Source organism: Chlamydotis macqueenii, chromosome 7, assembly GCF_036417535.1.
Source record: "Chlamydotis macqueenii isolate bChlMac1 chromosome 7, bChlMac1.mat, whole genome shotgun sequence".
NCBI lineage: Eukaryota > Metazoa > Chordata > Aves > Otidiformes > Otididae > Chlamydotis > Chlamydotis macqueenii.
Window position 1 is genome coordinate 16,901,853 of NC_141562.1, and position 20,724 is coordinate 16,922,576.

At 48.4% G+C, this 20,724-nt stretch overlaps 1 protein-coding gene across 8 annotated transcripts in view; it reads right to left on the reverse strand.

The window, feature by feature from the left end:
- The window catches only part of SGMS1 (sphingomyelin synthase 1), an 85,034-nt gene that overhangs the window by 12,698 nt on the left and 51,612 nt on the right, over positions 1-20,724 (reverse strand). For 5 of the 8 annotated variants that reach the window (XM_086752746.1, XM_086752749.1, XM_086752748.1 and 2 more), the window contains one exon: positions 16,696-16,986. The gene's annotated coding sequence lies outside the window, so the exon portion shown is untranslated. Of the gene's footprint in view, positions 1-6,834; positions 7,103-16,695; positions 17,075-18,956; positions 18,973-20,724 lie in introns of those variants that run through there. The other 3 variants (XM_086752752.1, XM_086752751.1, XM_086752745.1) reach the window with 3 other exon arrangements.

The following is a 20,724-nucleotide window of genomic DNA, read 5'->3' on the forward strand; positions in this document are numbered from 1 at the left end:
TGAGAAACTCCTACAAGGCTTCGGCCGAGGGAGAGCGGCTCGCCTCTCCGCTCTACTCACTGCAGTCGTAGTACTCAAGCGATGCACCAGCAATTCACAACTCAAGGAGTCGGAGTCTACGTGAAGGAAAACGCAGCGCACGCTTCCACGCTTGTCCTAGGGTCGGAGGTCAGGTGTAAACCCATGAGATGCAGCACCAGAAACTGCGCAGCATCGAATTCACAGCTAACACTGACAGACTGCTCTGTAGGCCTGCTGTTTCCGAGGGCAGCGCCTTAAGACCTTGATAAAGCTGAAGTTATTCATTTCTGAATCCTGTGAAACACCTGGGCTCTTTGCCTGCACCGGGACCTCATTTTCCCATGCCATTTAGCAGCTACACCGGCTGCCTCTCCGCGTTTTCCTTTAAAAACTCTGCGTGGATTTGACGTCGGAGCACTCTGTACACCACGAGGTGGGGCAGTATGAAGCTTTTTCCATTTCAAAGCTGCAGCGACTGAACCGCGCTTTCCCAAAGCACTCAGAAAGGAGGAAAGTGGACTTTTAACCATTATCCTCCCAACATACCAGCCTTTCTGTCCAGCCCCTGACGACACACCGCAAAGCTCCTGCACGCAAACTACGATCAGTTCGGAAACTTGCGTGTGCTGTGAAGTCACCAGCAGTAACACGATGAAAGGTACCACAGAGAAGAAGAAAGATCGCTGGAATCCAGTTTTTGTGAGGTGTTTTTGAGCAGAAAGTTTCGGTCCCAACGGAGAGCGTTTCTGGGAGCACGGGCAGAACGCCCGGGCAGGTGCAATCCCAGCCGGCTGCTCTCACACCGCCAGCATGTAAATCACTCTCGAGCACCTTTTGTAAAGACGGAGTAACTGATACGGACAGAAGGAGGAAAGGTAATACTCTGCCAAGGACGCAGGCCATGCAGTCATTTCCGCTGAGAGTTAAAACGAGGAGGAACAGGTGAAGAAGCTTCTTCACCGACACCTTCCAGCTCGTCACAATAAAAATATCTCCTTATTTTCTATCGCGTGGTCCTGAAAGCTCAATCAGGTGAGGTTTGCAGAAGAAACGGCCCTCACTGATGTCCTTGCTTCCACAAAAGCCAAAGTCGGAAGGTGGGGATGGGCAGTGGCTGCTGCCAGGCCAGTCCCACCACCCCAGCAAGGCACGGGGACGAGCGCGTACCCAAGTCTCCCAAGCTCCGATACGGGTTGCTCGCCAACTGAAACGGTCCCGCCATCCGTGGCAGATCTGCTTCATTAAGGAGCCTGTATCTGATAACAAATTATGAATAGCAATGTGATTTTCACAGTAACACCAGCTGCATGATGATGATGCTGTGTAAAACCAGTATCTGAAAATACCCACCACAAGAGCGATGAGACAAAACCACATCCACCTCAAACAGCAAAAGGCAACCCCCAAACCCAGTTTGTTCATCTCCGATCTCCTCCTAGAGTACTCTGGAACCCAACTGAAGAAAACCCAAGTCTTCCCAATCAAACCATGCCTTCCTCATGTTTATACAGCGCTTTTATTCTCCAAGCGAGGACCCTTGCTGCCAAGGCAACAGTCACTATAGAAATCAGTAAAATAATCAGCCATTTCAGAACCCGCCACGAGCTCCTCGCCAGCAGCCAAGGAGATTTTCAAATCCCTTCGGAGGCAGGGGGTGGGTTTCGGTTGCAACACTGACCATCCCTCCCCAGCACCGCAGAAAAGATGAGATGATAAAACCATGAGCAAAAAAATAGCGTTAAAACCAGCGAGGTCCAGGGATACGCACGGTTTGAAGATAAAATAGTGACATTTTCCCCCTTGGAAAACGAACGCTGAGGTGCGCACTGGTAAGCAGGAGAAAATCAGCTGCTGTCATGATTGAAGTTTTAATGCTTTAGAAACCAACCCGCAAACAAATTCCCTAAATGCCCGCTAAACAGAAGTCACATGGAGACCGAGTACTCTCGGTGAAAGCTGGGAGCTCTCATCCTGCGTTTTTCAGCTCAAAACAAACCGTTTGTAACAGCAGGGGCTGAGTCACGGCTACAGGCGTCTTTATCATCACTCACAATAACGCTCTGACACCCAATAACGGGATGTCCTGTACCTGCAAAGCACCTCTGCGCGCCGATTTGTAATGAAAGGGCGATGCTGGCCACAAATTATGCACTGGGTATCACTAACGAGCTCTCAAGCAGCGCACCGGATTACCTCCCTCCCTCCAGGATAGCCTTGCCTCCAAACCAGAGATCGTCTCTTGCGAGAGCAATCAGGAGGCTGCTGGCATTTTAAAACATTACAGTAAAGCTGGGTTAACACCGTAAATACAAATATTTGCAAGTATAAAATATCTATAGAGTACAAAATTAAGGCACTGATGGGCTCACGAGTTTCACGGAGCTCCGAGACAGGTTTCCAAGGTCGGTCCCAGATGGAAAACGCTGTCCCACGGACGCAAAGTCAGAGCAAGCAGAATTACTACTATCAAAAGAGAGGCTGGGATCGATACGTGAAGCAACTCCCACACACCCTGAATAGCTACTTACACAGCTTCAGAGAGAGAAAAAACTGCTTGCTTACTACATAAATCCCTGAGCAGGCCATTTATTCTAAATTACTCTATAGGAAGAGGAAAAAAGACAAACTACCGTGTATTTCCTATCCTAATTTAATAAAAAAAAAATAAGAACTGGAAATCCACCTGACCAGCAATCCCATTGTGGGAGCAGTTGGTAAGCAGGGCTTTGGTTTTGACACTACAGAAATTCTGCTTCGGTTACCTGGGGTGGACAGGATGGGGAGGGCAGGTCTTGCCGTTGGTTTAAGCTACAACTCATTATTTCAGCCTGAAAACGCTCCTCAAACGCAGGAGGGAGAGCCAGGCAGCAGGACCAGAGCCTTTGCTGGCAGGGCTAACCCAAGCGCACGTCTCATTTTGTGCTGCACACCACAATCCTAACGGCTTCTACAGGAACACAACACCTGCAGCAGAAGTGGGATGAATACCAGTTGATTTATAAACAGCTGCGGTAGGAAACTCCCCTTCCAGCTCCCCGTCCCAAATGCGTGAGAAAGGTGCAAACACCGCCACGAAGTTCATTTGTACTGGGGAAAATAAAACCCCCACGACGATATTCAACTCCTAAGGACTGAGAGAAAGGGGGTTTGTACTATTTCAGCCCTGCACCCGCAAAGGGGCGTGTGAAAACATTGACAGAACGTCACAAATCCCATTACTCACAGGTAATCTGCTCCAACACCAGAATCTTTAATTCTTCAGCACAGACTTCTACGCAGGACGCAACTGCGCTCAAACCCCGAGCGTCCGATTTCCAAACTGGCGCGACCCCAAGTGCTCCCAGGCGGCAGCAAGCTCCGGCTGCCGTCTCCACCGCAGCCCAACGCAGGGCTGCGTTACGCCGGGGGATCTGGGTCAGGCAGAGCCAGGGCAGGGCTGGAAACAGAGCCGCCTGTCCTCACGCAACCCCTGAGCTAACTGCTACTAACGCGCCGGAAACGATACTTGCCCTCCTCTTGAAACGATCCAAGTCTTATATTTATACGCACGCAGCGGAAGTCCTCTGAAGGAAAATAGATGAAACACTGAAAAAAGCAGAAAATGTGTTTTTTCCCCTACAAGGCACAGAAATGGGGAGAGGATGGCAAAAAGAAAATAAGGAGTGGCTAAATGTTTGCGACACACTCCATGTTTTAACTCTGTTAACCAACTGCAGGTGTTCCGGTTGATTTTTTTTTAATCTACATTAAATTCTAGAAGTGATTTATTGTTAGAAAGTCAGATTTGTGGTGAGCCCCTGGGAATCCAAGCAGCAGCAAGACACGGTGCAGGAAAGGGAGGGCAGTCCTGTGATGGATGTAACGCGGCTCTAAATGCACACTCCAGCGTATTCTGCCAAACCAGCCGTGCAGGCTGGGAAAAAGAAAGCTAGCAGAAACGACAGTGAAAAGAGAGCCTCAGGGAAGGGTTACATCTATTTATTGTCATTTTTTTTTCATATTTGGCTTTGTTACTGGACATGTATCAGACAGCATCCAGACCACAACAGCTGCTGCCTCCAAACTGCCTTTCCCAGAGTTACAACCGAAGCAGAAGAAACAAAGTTTAAGGCTCAGAATCCCAGCCTAGAATAATGTTTCCATATCCCACCAGAAATATAAATATTTCATTTCAAATACCCTGCTTTCGAAGCCCAGCACATCAAACCCAGATCAAAAAGACTCCAAGCCTCAAGAGCTGAAATATAAATATCTGCATATCTTCACGGACGACGCTGCTCTCTGCGTTTCAGCTGTCACTATTCACGAGCCCACCCGTAGGGCACAGCACCAACGTCATTAATTTTCAATGCTATTACCCTTGTAAAACAAAACAGTTCCTGGGTTTGTCTTTATTAATTTAGTTTCGGGTAACATACAGTGATCCCTAGTCTGAAAGACGGAAGACCGCAAATATTCAAGATCATTTCTGGTATAAATAGTCCTAATCCAATTTTCAAGCACACCTTCCCCCTCTTTCCAGCAATACCTGCTCAGAGTTGTACCATAAATCAATGATTTACACCTGGAAGACATATCTGCACGAAGGAGAGGAAGACTCTTATTGCACAGTCGGTCCAGATCAATCAGAAATCCAGGAAAAGTAAAAATTAAAAGGCATTTTTTTTATTGCTAATGAGTTACAGGTGTACAATCTGCATGATGGGAACTTGTCTTACTGGAGCCAGCCCTACTGAAAATCCAGACGAACTGCCCTGGCACCTTCCTTTTGTGGTTACTGCTACAAGGAAGAAAAATCTCAGCTCGCTTGCCAGACTTCAGCCACCCTCTGTACTCTCCTCGCTGCCAGCGGCGGGGATGCCAAACCTCGCTGCGTGCAGGGGAGATCTGCCGCTGCCGGCATTCGGCTCGACGGCAAAAATACGCTCGCCTTCATTCAGCAAAATCCAGCGCAGCTGGAGAGAGAATCTCCCCTCCTCCATCCAGTAGCTCGTTCTTCGCAAGCAGAGAGGGATGGCAATCCAATTCCCAGCTCCAAGGATCCTCATTTTTTGCCTTTTACAGACAACATCAGGATCGGTGGTGGTGTTTCAGGACTGCTGCCACCACCACTGCATGTGCACCTCGATGCTGCAACAAGCTCCGAATTTCAGAGTCTGGACTTCAGAAACCCAAAGTATTTCCCCCCCTCACCAGCCTAGAAAAGCAGCGTTATCCCTGTGTCGGACTCCAGATCTCAGCACCATCAACAATTCATACCCAGCTGCTCCCGATGTACGTCAGACCGGCCATCCCTCCCATCGATTACCCTCCAACAGCGGCAAATCCCACTTAAACCTTGCTCCCAACAACAGTTTGGCACTGAACCTGAAGAACGCACAAACGTCCTCCCCAGAACACGAAATGTTCCTAACATTTTTAATTGCCAGAGATTTTAAGAGCCCAAAACAACACTGAAAACACGCTTCCTTCCACACCGACAACGACGGCGACTGTGCATGCTACCAGGTATTAGGCAAACAATTTCCAGGACCACAAGCAGAATGACGTGAAATTACTACGGCTCAAAGTCTGCAAAATACATTATGTTTTAAATATTCCTCTCAGCTTGAAGTTATGATCAGCTACGTTCACAAATAAAGATAAGAAACTTGTATCTTGCCACCTAACTGTTCTGGAAACAAGGAATATTTCAATAACCAACTCAGAATTAAGTTCCTCCTGCAGACATCCAATTACCTTTATTTTTTTTTTCTCAGTGACACATTTGAGGTAGAGGAGATGTGCCTGCATCATGCTGTCCTAACATCTTTACGGAGATATCCATTAGCCACCCAGTAACTCCAGTTACGGTCCCAGGGAGCACCACAGGCAGGCTGGCTCTCAGCCGTCCTTTCTTCTGGCAGAGCGAACACGAAGGACTGGGTGACGGCGTAACAGAAGGACACGCTGAACTGGTAGGTTTCAAACGCGTCAATTAAATCCGTTCAAAAAACAACCTGTACTTCCAGCCAAACAAGAGAACCTCAGCTGGAGGTACTGGGTAAGTACCATTAGCTTGCACTCATGTCATGGAAATTAATCCACATTTAAAAACAGTATTGAATGAAAACAATATTTCAGCTCCTTTCATTAAGTTGTACGTTAGGCGGGAGGAGCTAACAGCCTGCAGCACAGCGTTAGACGTAACGCCACTTCCACGACCCACCCCAACGCAGCGTCCCTGGGCTCCACCACAGCACGTACGCTTTATCCAGCGCCTCACAACCGTAGCTCGCCGTCGTGAGCCAGCCACACGCTGCTCGCAGCAAACACATCAAATTGTTCACAGAACTTCGGTTCATTTAGAAATTGAAAAGCCGCGTTCACCCTCGAAAAAAGAAATTAAAAAAATCAACATTCCTGCCCAGAAAGTAGACGTGTGAATTAACCATTTCATCAATTAAGGGATGCCTGTCGCTCTGAAAGGGTCACTGAGCTGCTTGCCTGCAAAAACAAGCCTGGGCTTCATAGCTGCTGTTACACAAAGGGGTTAAAATGCAAAGAGGAGGAGAAGCCCTGCTCATTTACAGCAGCAAGAGAACTGTGGAAACCCAGCAGCACTGTTCTCCTTCCAGCCACAGAAGGAGGAACTCACAAAAATTGCAGGGAAGGAGATGAGAGGGAGGGAGAGGAGGAAGGATTTAAATCTGCAGTCACGTGGACGCCGTAGATTTCTGCAAGCAGATGGGTGAAGGCCAGATTAGCAAGGTATTAATGACAGCAAGGCAGTAACGCCGATGAGGTGCAGCTCAGAAATAGCCAAACTCTGACCTGCTTCGCAGACGGATTGGTGTCGGCCACAAAGTCGATGGGAGATCTCAGGAGAAGCGGAGCACAGTTGGAAAAAGCTGCTGAGGCTGAAGGTAAAAGATGAATGGCAAAGTAGAACAGGAAGCAGCAGCCGCGCAGGAGGGTGCAATGCTCCTTTAAATCCGCCTTCAGCAGCAAGATGCAAAAGGCTCACGGGGAATAAGCCCTTCCCATAGGTATATACTCAGGAGACACACGCTGTAAAGATGTCCAGCAAGATGCTGCCTACCTGAGTAAGCAAACACAACAAGGGACGAACGATTACGCTGGTGTTTCTAAGGTGCAGGGGCTCATACGAGTGGCAGAGCAGCCAGGATGTGAAGACTCTGCAAAAGCCGATCTGACGAGGAGCCCTGGAGAGCGGGACACCAGTAAAACCCCGTCCAGCCACCTCGTGACAGGCTCTACCACTATGCAACACTCCCTCGAGGCCTGGGAAATGAATATACACCTCCTAAATGCATTAGTAAAGAGAATATTTTAAGAGTATAAAACAAACAGGGGCCAACCTGACACAGCTGCTGCTTTGCCTGCCCTTCCCGTGGTCAGACTTGCTCTACAGGACTATCCTCGAACCGTGCTCTGACACACAGCTGTCTGGTAAATCCTAAGAACGTCTTCAAGATCTTCTAAACCTGCTAAGATGTGGTATTTTAATAAAAGTAATAATAATTAAAAAAAAAGTCTGCCATGCAGAAAGCTCCTGAACAGTGACCATCAGTCCTCCTGCAAGCAACAGAGCTGCTGAAATGACTACTGATGGGAATAAAAGTACTGCTCTGGAAACAATAAGCTCAAGCACTGCGGAGTGTTCACACCAAAAGACATTAACCAGTCACAATAATTTGCATTTGGGGTTTGTTGGGTTTGGTTTTTTTTTGGTTTGGGTGGGTTTTGAGGGGGTGAGGGTGGGGCTGCGTTACCAGAGATTGCACAGAACACAAACACACATCAAATTAGCTTTTAAAAGCAAGTGTGTTACTGTCTGTCCTTAGGCACTCCAAAACCTTCTCACGGGGTCTGAAAATACCTACGTTCATCACCTACGCTCATGTGGGCGAGGGGATGAGAATGCCGTGCCAGAAATCCCGATGAAACAAGCAGCTTACCCTCCGTGGCACCACAACAGGTGCTGAGAGGTTACGGGTTTTGTTTCATGTCATTAGCAAAACAATGCAGGGACTTGATTTAATTTGATCCTGAGACCAACTTGTGTGAGTCTGAGTGCAGCCAAATTACAAAAGCCTGACCTCACAGCAACAGCCCAGGAGTAAAACCAGCGTCTCCCATCAAGTGCAGACAAACAGCAAACGCAGCCTGTCCCATCCCAGCTGAAATGCAAAACGCGCCACACACAGAGCACTACGTGAATTAAGATTTAAGGGGAAAAACCGCTGATCTCAGACAGGACAGCACAAGGACATCACGTTCCCATCTGTTACAGGGATTCCTTGCTCTCCCCGGAGGGCACAACGGGACCTGTAAGAGATGGGGTGTCAACACCAGGGGCTGATGGCTCTGCTCGCTTTCTGGAGGACTAACGAGGAAGGACGAGTGTTTAGAAAGATCGCGACCAAGAGCGGTACAGCCAACAGGGAGGGGAGCACCAAACACCCAGCGCCAGCCTCAAGATCAGGAAGCCTGCATTTCCTTCGTTCTCTAAAAGCCAGTTTTTGCCAAGTAACCAATTTCCTTACACTCTTCATTAAATAAAACATGAAGGGCAGGCAGAGACATCAAATATAAATGCGCACACTTCCCTAAGGCAGCAGGCCTTGTTATTGTAGACGCCGTAAAAATCCATGAGGACAACGGGCATGGAAACTTTATATTAACAAGCGTTGCGTTTGTGTTTGCCTTTGCGATCCAGACCGCCCAGAAATAGCAGAGACTGCTTCGGTTGATGTATTATTGAGTCAGGCCAAACGGGCGAAAGGCAGGATCAAACCCCAAGACAAACATCGCATGGTTTTGACACAGAACTCCACCAAATCCAGAACTTGCACTGCGATCGCAGAGCGCTCACCTGGGGATTAAGCCAGAACGGCTGAAGCGAGCCGTCAATGGGATTTCTCTGCAGAGCTGCCTGGAGATACGGCAGCAGTTAAGAACCACCCTGTTGAAACTCACTGCTCTATCCGTTTTCCAGCACTTTGCCACGCACGTGAGTGCAAACACAATATCTTTACCGTTTCAAGCGTTAGCAGTCAGAAGTATTGCTTTGGCAAACTTCCCTGAGGAAGAGTAACAGCTGCCTATGGAAGATTTGCCCCTAATCACTGCCATCTCCTTTTTCTGAGTATTTTTTGTCTCAGGCAGCTGACTGACGAGTAATACTGCTGCAGTGCTCGTGTTTACAATGCACAACATAATTCCTTCTTCGTATTTGCTAAATTTGACTCGAAAGGCACGACGGCTGTCAAACAACTGGCAGCTGGCACGTCAAAGTTCAGTTGTGAAAAACTGTGTATCCAGGTGAAACTGTGTATCCGCCTTGAAAATTAGGATGTGGTCTAAAATATTTCCAAGCTACCTTTTTACTGCTCTGTATTTGCAAAGTGGGCTTGAGGTGGTCTTTAACTTGGAGGCAGATGGACGAGTTCAGGACGAAGACGGCGCTTAGCTGTACAAGCCACTTCTCCGGGACAGGACACGCGAGGCTCCAAGGCAGCGGTGCTCAGGTCTGTAAGGGACTGCCCCCTGCTCTTTCCGACCATACGGACCTGAAAAAGCTCAACAGGTCCCCGCTGAAGCTCCAGAAACAGCAGCTCTGCCCCAAGCACAGGGAAAACCCGAAGCCGCACATCAGCTCGCGGCTGCCTCCTCCCCGGGTTATTGGGAGGTTCAACAGAACTGAAAGCCATCGCCAGAGCCCGAATGGTTTGCAAGTATGAAATCACTTCTGCTTATCCATTCTGAAAGGCTCTTACGGACAGGAGTCCCTCCCTATTTCAAAGCTCTGCAAAAAGATGGATTTATTGATGCAGACTCATGATTCATCAGGAGAGCAAGCTGTAGGAGACAAACAGTATTACACTGGAGTAGCAAAATGGGGAAGAAAAAATAAAAAATGAGGAAGAAAAATCAGGAGTATTCATTCCAAACTGAGACCCAGACAAAAAAGCAGTGTGGGCGTTGGCATTCTCTAACTTTTTCCTTCCTTATTCTTCTCATCACTAGCAGCAGCATCTGCTCTCTCCTCCCTCCTTCCCCCATGCTCTGCAGCCCGTTTCAGCCCCGTGTGTCAGACCTTCCCCAGCCGAGTGGCACGCGCTCCAGATTAAAGGTCAACAGGCTTAGGAGAAAACGGAGAGGCTGCATGAAACCATCACCCGAAACACGGGGCAGAATATTTTGGATAACTTTGTGACAGACGGGCAGCAGCCCAGTGAGCCCCAGCAGCCTCCTCTTCCTCCTCCCCTTCCAAGGGTTTTTAAAAGGAGGAGAATCGGTTGGAAAGGATCCCGAGGACTGTACATAAATTATGGCCCCGGTCATCAATTAGCTCAGGCGGCACCGAAATGAAAGCCACAGCAGGCTCTGTACTCACTCAAAATAAACTCCTCTGAGGGACCGCTCCTGTGCTGATGGCTCAATTACGCCTGGGAAGACCGTTACAGACCATTAAACACCAACAAAAGTCTGAGCTCGTGTTACTTTTCTCCCAGATAAATCTAACTCAGTAACTGAGTGCTTGCAGCTTAAGTAACTGGGAATTACTGGATCAATTCTTGTTCCCTCACAACTTGCAAAAGCCAGGCCACCGCACACAGGGAAAATGTTTTCTAGACAGTGTATTTTTATCATACAGGGGAGGTATTTTTATAATTTAAAACCATACAAGGTTTGGAAGAGGGTTCTTGATGTAAATTTAGTAGCTCGGAAACCAAAACAGGGGCAAACTGTTCTTACGAGGGTTACCCTAGCCTCCCTGCAAGAGCTTCTTAATTTCTCTAAAATCCCGTCCGAACAGTTCCACAGCTCACATTTTCGGAAACCACAAGGAGAACCGTGAAGACGATGAAACTCCAACACAGCAGAAAGTTGCTTTCATTTCTCATTTGGCATTTGCAATATATTATTTGTTTTGCAAAGCTTCAAGTTCAACAGGAGTACAGCCACCCTGGCCACCCACAGCGTCTCTCTGTTCTCCCTCTGTGATCGCACGAACACAAAATAAAGTTTCTCGATGCTCGCTCAGGTCAGATCTCTGTTGTTCTAACCAAAGCGCGACACGAGGAGGGTTGAACAATGCCAGGATTTCGCTGCGGATTTAGGCAGGGTGTGACTAGCTAAGAACAGACAAACAAATGTTCCCAAAGAAGAGCACGTGGCTGGGATTACAAGAGAAAATCTTGAAACACAAAAGGGTCAGAACTAATGGGGAAAAAACCCAGAGAGCTGGGAAGACTAAGAAACTGAAATCAGAATTGCACCACAACTAACGAGCTGGTGGTCTTCCTACGAAATCCTTCTCATCCTCGATGCTTAATACTCACTGATCCCAAAGCACCTGCTTCCCCAGTGTAAATAAATTGGATTTAACTGAGTAAAACTAGCTGCCTGTCTTCAGGATTCTTGTCCAGAGGCTGAAAGAGTAACTTCAATTCTTAAATTCACTTTTAAGAGACAGAATAATTCCATTTTCACAAATCAAGAGGTAAAATTTGACTTGATATTGAATTCCACCAAGCTCTGGATACAGGTACAGCCCCTCGAGAAGAATAAATGTTCTTTGTCTTCAAGTCATTTGCCCAGGGCAAGCGTTATGTCAGAGGATTTCTTAATTATTATACAGCTAAACATTATTTAGCTATATCGAACTAACCGCTGTCTCCCCTCCACCATGCCCTGTGCTGGGAATACTTGGTACAGCGCGCTCGCAGGTTTTTAGGAGTCGTTTAGGATGGATATCCAGGATATCCAAAATGCCTCTGGGTATTTCCTTCTCCATTTGGCACTGCGCAGGATGGCTCACGTGTTATCAACGCCTGGCTGGGACTGCTACAACAACAGGAGCTCATCTGAACCAAGCAGAGCTTGAGAAATCAAGACAGACAATGAGTTAAAATTAAAAAAAAAAAACCAAGTCAAATAAAAACAAAAAAAACAACCCAAACCCTCAAAACCAAAGACCAAAAAAAGCATCAGGAAACAAACTTTTCAGCAAAGAAAACAATGGCTTCCTTAACTGGCTTTTGTCCTTACTTTAGGAAAGGCAACAGAAAATATACCCAGAGTTCCAAGGACTGGTGATAAGCACGAGGAACAGCAAAACACAGAGCAAAGAGCTGCTGACAAAACACTGTAATGGGCACTTCCTAAAAGCAGCCCTTACAAAGCTCGCCGTTCACAGAGCGCACGATACATCCACCCTCGGCGTGGCTGTTGATCACCTTTCTCATGTTTATTGCAAAATAAAGTATTTTATAGGAGTGTAACACTATAGCCAAGCAAGATGTGTTCAATTAGGAAGTGAAATTAAGGCCCTGTACTTTGTATGTGTCTTTTTCCAACTACTCAACTCTCCCCGTAAACCACCAGCACGCGTACGACTCAAACGGCGCAGTGCATCTCCTCGAGGCTTTGCTCTTAACGGGAATTAGCTAAGTCCCAGCAAGACGCGGCAGCACGTAGGAGCGCTGATGTTACCGACGCAAGGCGTTGAAGCTGCTCACCTGAACTCAGTTCCAGCCCCTGCACGCCCAAGCTCGGGCCGCCCGCGCCAGCAGAGCTCAACAAGCCTTTTCTCAGAGGCATCCCCTCCCTCCTGCCCCGCATCCTCACCCTCCTCTCTTGTGCTCGGGTGATTGCATGGTGGAAAAATCGCTCTTTTCCTGGTTTTTCTGGGCCAGGCGGCCGAACCAGCTGGCTGCTCAGTTACACAAGCACAAGCAAGTCCTTCCCCTTTCGGTGGCAGCAGCGAGTTGTCAGAGCAGCGTGTGTTAAAACCGTACCTCAAGTTTCCTCATCTGGTTTCTATTTTTAACCAGAGACATTTCCCCCACCTTCTCTGCCCTGCAGCCAGCTGCAGAAAGCAGCTGGAGATCCGAGCGCTCCATCGGGCCAACGTCCCTGGCAAAAAAAAAAAAATCACCCACAGGCCAGCGGCAAGAGCACACGGGGCGGCAGAGACGCCCAAACGCCACCCTGAACCTCCAGGGAGGTGTATTTGGGTTGCGTGGCAAGGTTTCAGTGGCAGGGAGGGGCACGGGGGTATCTTCAGAAGATACCAGGAGATTCCCCTGTGTTCAACAGCGCCAATGCCAGCTGGCGCCAGGACAGCCGAGGCCGGGCCCATCAGAGACGGTGGTAGTGCCTCTGGGATTACGTATTTAGGGAGGTGAAAAAAAATTGGGGAGCAGCAGCCAGAGAGAGGAGTGAGAATATGTGAGACAAATGACTCTGCAGACACCAAGGTCAGTGAAGAAGAAGGGGGAGCAGTAATGCTGCTCCCGGCAGAGATCCCCCTGCAGCCCGGGGAGCCCACGGAGGGGCAGAGATCCCCCTGCAGCCCGGGGAGCCCACGGAGGGGCAGAGATCCCCCTGCAGCCCGGGGAGCCCACGGAGGAACAGAGATCCCCCTGCAGCCCATGGAGGCCCCCTCGTCGGGGCAGGCAGACGCCTGAAGGAGTTTCACATTAACTGGCTGAGATCTCAACCAGGACCTGTTGTCCCTAAAAACTCAAAAGAGAGAGAGCAAAGACTCAGAGCACGGACCCGCTTCTGCGCTTAGCCGCCTGGGCCGGCCCTCCCAGGACACAGACGGTAGGACCACTCCTGCCTCCTGCAAGCCAGCATCACCATTTCATACAGCACTTAGATCACTTGCTGGGATGTCCCCAGCACAGAGACCCCCTTTGACAAACTCACATCTCTTGCGGAAAAGCTTGGATTCATCTCCAGGTTTGGATACCTCCTCCTTCAGGCACGTGGTATGAGGTGCAGCACAGACACACGGCAAACCCTGAATCCCCTCCTCATGTGGCAGAGCAGCTTTAAAAAGCTCAGCTTGACAAAAATAGTGTGCAGTCGCCCTGTGAAGTTAGCCAAGCAAAAAGGGCACTTTCCTGAGCAGCACGAGCAGTTTTCAGCTTTCACAGGGGGATGGACACGAGGGATGCAGAGCACAGGCTGAGCAAGGTGTTGAGCCATGTGAAACAGCATGACATAGGATTTTGAGTTTGAGGTTTTTATTTTTAAAGTGCGATTCAGTTTTCTGAGCTGTGCTCTCAAAGGTCTTACCAGGACCAGGCATCTCCAGTGAGAAAACTGAAAATCTCCTTGTAACACCTCTGGTGTAAGACAGCCGGACTGAGAGCTCGGCACCTAAAACACACGGCTTTGGGAGGGCAAGGCACAGCTCCAGCACCGATTCCGGGAGCTTAAGAGTTAGTTGGAAGGTTTGAGTCATGCTCTTGGATGTGGGCAACTAGAATAGCTTAAGCCCTTCCCCAGCTAAGCCCTTTTTCTCTTGTTCAAACAACAGCTGCAAACACTGCAAAGGCTACATTTGCTACTCTCCACGTAAGGTGTTTTCATATGCTATGTATTTTCTATACTTCAAGTCACTTGCACAAAATAGGCTTATTGCGAATGGGATCGGTCAAAACTTAAAGGAAATGCAGAGAGGACCCTAGAGAGGACCCCTGGAGAAATCCGCTTCTTGCATGCCTACAGAAACAAAACTCAGGCAAAACAGAAGTCTGGTGTGGATTTAAGTGTGGCAAGACCCACAGCAAGTCTTCCCAGCTCAAGCAGATTCACATCACAGGACAGTAGGAAAGAAAGCTGAGCCAAACAGCTCATCAGCCACAAACCCATTTAAAATCAAGTGTCATTAATGAGTTACAGTATTTACAGGTAGGAACCAATGTGATTCAGCAGCTGCCACGCTGCTGTTGTGGCCAGGGGAGAAAAACCCTACCACAAACACAACGGCCCGTTCTCCACACGCAGCAGGTGGTCCGCAGGTCCAACAACCTGTTCTCCTCTCCAGACGGCAGCAACCGCCCAGAAAACCATGCTGCCCTTGTCAGTTTGTGGACAACCACGCGCCTTAGTCACCAGCTCCTGCAAAAAACTCTTCCTGGCCTCCAGTTACTTCGACACAGAGTTGAAACACCAATTCCCTCCGACCTCAAACAGCTTCAGAGCACAAGTTGCTTGCTCACATGAAATAAAAGCGTTTTCCAGCTACTCCAGCATGACAGCAATGCATGAGCTGATCCCACCAAGCTTGGCATGCTGCGTTCTCCCCCTCTGCCTTAGTTTGAGTGAAGTGTTTTATTCTTTGTGCGAGGGGAAAGGTCTTCTCCCACCCCTAACCCACTGAACTACATCACTTTATTAACTGGCGCAGAAACCACGACGGCAGCAGCAAACGCCCACGCACAAAACCAAGATCTGCAAGTAAACTTCACTTCTTACCTCTGGAAAAAAGGAGTTTCAGGGGTGAGAAACCTCTTCAGCAGCTTTGCCAAGCTCTGGGATCACGGGTTAATGATTTACCTGACAGTGCCGTAAGCAGGTAACAGATAAGAGTGTTTTGTTACTGTCTGCCTTTGACTACATAACCAAATCAACTCACAAAGGAGATATTACTTGCCAGGACAGGAATAAATTAATGGTCCTCTAAGCTTGCTTACCCCATCTGCTTTAAAAACTCATTTTATATCTGTATACACACATGCACATACATAGACACAGAAAACCAATGCCTGGGGTAGCTCTTCTGCACGTACACATACGTGTGTGTATATACACATATGTACAAACACACACAGAGGTGAGCTACTGCAGGCACAGATCTTCCCGTTTCTTCCCCTAAAGTTGAGTAAAAAAAACCCAATTGTTCGTCTTGTCACTATAAATCTATTAGAAATCTTCCAGATTAAAGCATTCAATTCCAAAGAGGTTTACAAGGAGAAGAAAAGGCAGCGATGCCAGAAACGCACAAACAGGATCACACACCGCGCAAAGGCTCAGCTGCGTGTCTAAGATGCAGCGACAAAGTTATATTTGTCTTTCTGAAGCGCATTCAGCTCATCGAGAGGATTTCTGAGGTTTTCCTGTGACTCACTGCGTTCCTCCATACACCCAGGGCCGCCCCTCCTCTCCAACAGAAGCATTCATGTTTTTGGGCAGTGAGTGACACACGCAGAGCAACACAGTCGCATGGTGCTGTCTCTTCCTATGTGCAGCTGCTAAAAAACCTCACATGAAGTCTAAAATACAGTCTTGTTCATACTGTTTCTCATCAGCACTCACTGCAATTGCCCTAGGGATATTTGGCAGCAATTAAGGAGGGAGTTAGGGGTGGGAAGAGGTGCCCAGGATGGCAAAAGGGACACCAGCTTGTCCCTGAATTCAGTTTGTGCAAGCAAGTGCCGCCGCCACACCGTATAACTCCCGATTACCTTGTACTGGCAAGCTGCAAACAAAACCTCCAAACCCAGAAACCACGCAAAGACTCCACCGTGCCTCAGTGGCCGGCCGCAGCGACAGATAAACCTGTTTGATGGAAACACGCAGGACTGTGGACACAGCTCGGGGGGAAAAGATAGGGGTACTCACCAATAGGTTAACTGCTGCCCTGGCTGCTTTTATTAGGGGGAAAAAAACCCCAAACAACAAACAAGAGACCAACCACAAGCCTGAATGCCATCTTTTAAAAAAAAAAAATCCTCAAAAGCCATATTCAGGATGTTATTGTATCCGAACCCTTTTGCTCGCTTCCCAAACACAGCCCTGGCCCTTCCCCAGCGGTCGAACACGCCTTCTAACTGCCACGGGATCAGCCAGAGCCAGAGCGCTACTCACTCCGGGAAAGCAGGCGGCAGCAGCCAACTTTTCCTCTTCCCAGCTGCCAGGCAGCCGCGACGCTTACGGCGAGAGGAGAGGGCGACAGCAGCAAGGCCTCCGCGAGCTGCAGCGTTTTACGATCCCTCCGCCGCTTCGGCAGAGCGACTCCCGGACCCGAGGATCTCGCTGGTGTCTCCTTCGCGAGCCGAACTTCCTTCAGATTAAAAGTTGCCTTTCAACTTCCCCGCGCTGGCGGCGTTGCGCTGGGCTTCACCAGCTCTCCTCTCGTCAATGCCGCGTGGGAAGCGCCTGGGAAGAAAAAAGCACAAGAAGTGAGTGGCGCACGGGAGGCAATGAAGCGAACTCTCGCCCGTTACCACCGCCGCCGTCGCTCCCTCCCCAGCCACGCCGTCTCGCCCCGCCGAGTGCGTCAGCAAGAGGAGGAGGCGGAGGAGGAGGAGGAGGAGGGACGGGAGCCGCAGCTCGGCTGGAGGGTTGCCGTTTCCTACAGCAGTCGGTGTCACGTCTGCCGGTGGCTCTGGGTTTTACCGGTAAAATAAGAGCTAAAACAGAGGAGGAAAGAAAATTACTACCTAAATTCAGGTCTATTGGTTCTTAATGTGTGCAAGTAACCCAGAGCAACGCCTTGCAACAGTACTACTTGTGAAAGACTCAAGACGACACTGTGAAGCTGAAAGAGCCACTGCTGGGAGGAAGGATTCATTTTTCCATGATCTATAAATCCCAGATGTCAAGTCCCACCCTAAACAAAACCCCAAAACACAACAAGAAAAGTCATATTTCACCACACGAAAAACAAAGCGAAACAACAAAATCCCCAGCCTTTCAATGAAGTTTTTGGCTATGTCCCACCGCTGCCTCCAGCGCCAGAGTCCCAGTGTGGGCAGCACCACCGGTTCCCGAGGGCACGCATCCAGCCTTTATCCCAAAGGAAACACAGGACCGAGGAAGCCAGCACCTCCCGCACACAAATGTAGGGGCTGGCGAAGCTGGGTGGGAAAGGAAGGCGCGAAGCACCCCTGGTGAGCACGAGAGGGAGCGGAGGACGGCTGCTGGCCGCGGGACAGCGGGGAGGTCCATGTAATTGAGTACAAAACCACAATCCAAAGCAGACTGCAGCCACATGTTGGGAAGAGTGATGGGATGAGCAGCGCTGGCAGAGCGCTTTCCAGCAGCTTACATGAGAGCAAGGACTCCACGCAGTCCCCTGGCCGCTGTACGGAACAAGGATATTGTCCAGGAGTGAAGTCAGAGGCGTGTGAAGGGGTCTGCTTCCACACCAGAGATGAAACAATGTGGGGAAAAAAAAAAATACACACCAGTATTAACAAATAGCAGCATTGGGTTTTCTGAACTCCATCCCAAGAGAGGGAGTCTGTTGCCAGAAATACCAAGGAATCTGCAGAGCCACATCAAAGAAATAGAGGGTGGAAAAAGTATTTTCAGAAGCTCCACACAGAAATCCTTCCATACTAATCTTGTTGTGCAGAAAACCTCACTTCTTAAGGAGTAGTTGGTTTGGATGCCCCTGGGCATGGCCCACCAATCCCTGTTCCCGACACCGGCAGACAGCCAAGTGTCAAACTCAACAACATGGTCACCATCGGCTCCTCCACAAAGTCCAGAAGCCAAAAAAGCCCACAGGTTTGTCACTAACTGGCAAACACTGGTGAGGAGAGGGGTGAGGAGAAGATTTTGGTGAAGGACACATGAAGTTCTACATCTGCAAGCACCAATTCAAGGAGAAGGCGGTGAGCACCCTGTTGTGTCAGTGAGCTCCGCCAACTCCCCTGCCTTTAACTAATTTTTAAGTCTTTTGTTTTAAAGATCAACAAAAAGAATAGTATGCTTAAATGGTCCAACTTGTCCCTTTCTCAAATAGCTTCTTCCCTAGTCTAGGAATTAAAACCACGTAGGCTCATTCTCCTTTTCCTGCAGATCACCATCAACATGGAGCTAGCAGACCTCGGCTCAGGCGAATTAACCATCAGATTTTCTCTTTCACACCTCTTTTAGGAAGGATGTTAACAGTTAAGCTCTACCTCCAGCAGGCCAGAGAGTCAAGTCCAACTCAGTCCATTTTATTTAAAATCTCAGGAGAGACGGGAAGCGGGGATGAGCCACTAGTGAGCTCTCTGTGCCTTTTTTCCAGCAGTTTTTTAGCAACTGAGCTCTGTAACACTCAACAGATGGATCTGCCCAACCTCGCCCTGCTTTCAGGGAGGGATTCTGGAGTAGGACTGGTAATTACTCATTACCTAAGGATTTCTTAGATGTAATTCAGTTGGTACCAATTCTGTAAATTCCTCCTATTGAGCATACATATGAGGAACCGAAGGATTAATGAGCAGACGTGCTACAGGCCGTGGGTTCCTCATTATCGAGATGACACTCCTGTCTCCTTTCGGCCATTACACACCGCGTGGGACAGCAGAAGTCACCTGGTGAGGACAGAGGCCAACTTAATAACTCACTTCTGACAATAAATGCATTCCTATTTGAGAGAAACGCTCTTTTATCACCCCAGCAGAGATTATCTTTGCATTATTTTCCCTCAGTGATGCACGACGGCCTGGGTTCAGTGACCGAGGCACGTAAGGAAGCCAGCCCTGTTTTCCCACGAGTGAGGTGGGGCCAGAAGGGAAGAAAGACGACAGTTTGACAAGTATTACCGGTAATTACAAGCGAGCCTCGGGAACACCTTTTCAACATATTTAATCTTTATGCATTTAAATACTGCATGTGTCCAGACAGATACAACTTAATACCCTGTAAAGCCCTAAACAAATCAAAAGAAATATAGTTAATGAACTTTTCCAAAGTACTTGCAAAGGGTTTTTTGCTCTGGGTCCCCCCCCCAGCTCCCCCCCTTTCTCCTACACGCTCCAGCCAGGACATATTTAGCCTAAGGGCTCAAAGGGAGGACAGCCTGAACGGATTACGTCATTTTCTTTCTATAGGACTGAGCACCCGGGAGCACCGCTCTCAGCTAAGCGGCTGCTGCTCGGCTGCGTCTCCACCTTCCCGCATCGTGATGATCACTGTATAAAAGGTCCAAAGAACAGAGACGGCCACCCAGTGCTGACTTGTTTGCTTCTTTCCTGATCAGGACATGAGCTAAGAGACGCAACACTAGATTTGAGGTTGAATGCTGGCACTTAAGAGAAATAGCTACTACCAAGCTCTAGCACTGATGTTTCCTGGTAATTCAAGCACCGCAAGAGAACATCCTTCCAGAAGCCTTGCTGGGGAAAGGTCCTCCTCGCCTTGACAGCTTAAATGTGCCTAACCATAAAAAAAAAAAAAAAAAAAAAAAAAAAAAAAAAAAGCATAGAGATGTAATAATATTTTGGTGTAAAAAGAGGAAGGATGCCTGACTCAGAAATAAGAAGAAATAAATAAAAATAAAGTTTAAAAGCAACTGATAGACAGGGAGTAGCTTTACCACCTCCCGTCTCTGGAACAGGAGACATCACAGAACAGGTGAGAACTTTCGAAGGGATGTATTTCTCTCCCCCTAGGTTAGTAAGCAGCTCTCTTTCCAACACAAGGCTTTGAGGAAGGAATGACATGCTGGCCTTTTCAGGGAGCATCTTTACAGGGATGCCGGCAGGGAGGCACATGGCTTGTGGCTACCGAGGAGCCCTACCAGCGCACACGTGGATTACTGGTTTCTAGGACCAACACCTACCAGAGAGGATACATTCCTATCTTCTACATCCACCACACATATGCCAAAAACCTTTTAAGCACCTTTTTTTTTAAGTTTTTTTTTTTTTTCTTCAAGTAATCTGATTCTAGTCACTGATATATCAGAAAAAATGTGCTATGGGAGTGTAACACAGCTACTCTGATTTCTGTTTGCTTCAAAACACTTTAGAACACCACGTTTGGCAACAGCTCGAGGACGAGGTTTTTTTAAAATTATTTGGAAATAAACAGCCCATTCCCTTCACAGCAAAGCTATTTGGTCTTCACTACAATGTGACTACGTGCTCCTTCGAAAGGATGCATTAGCTGTTGCAC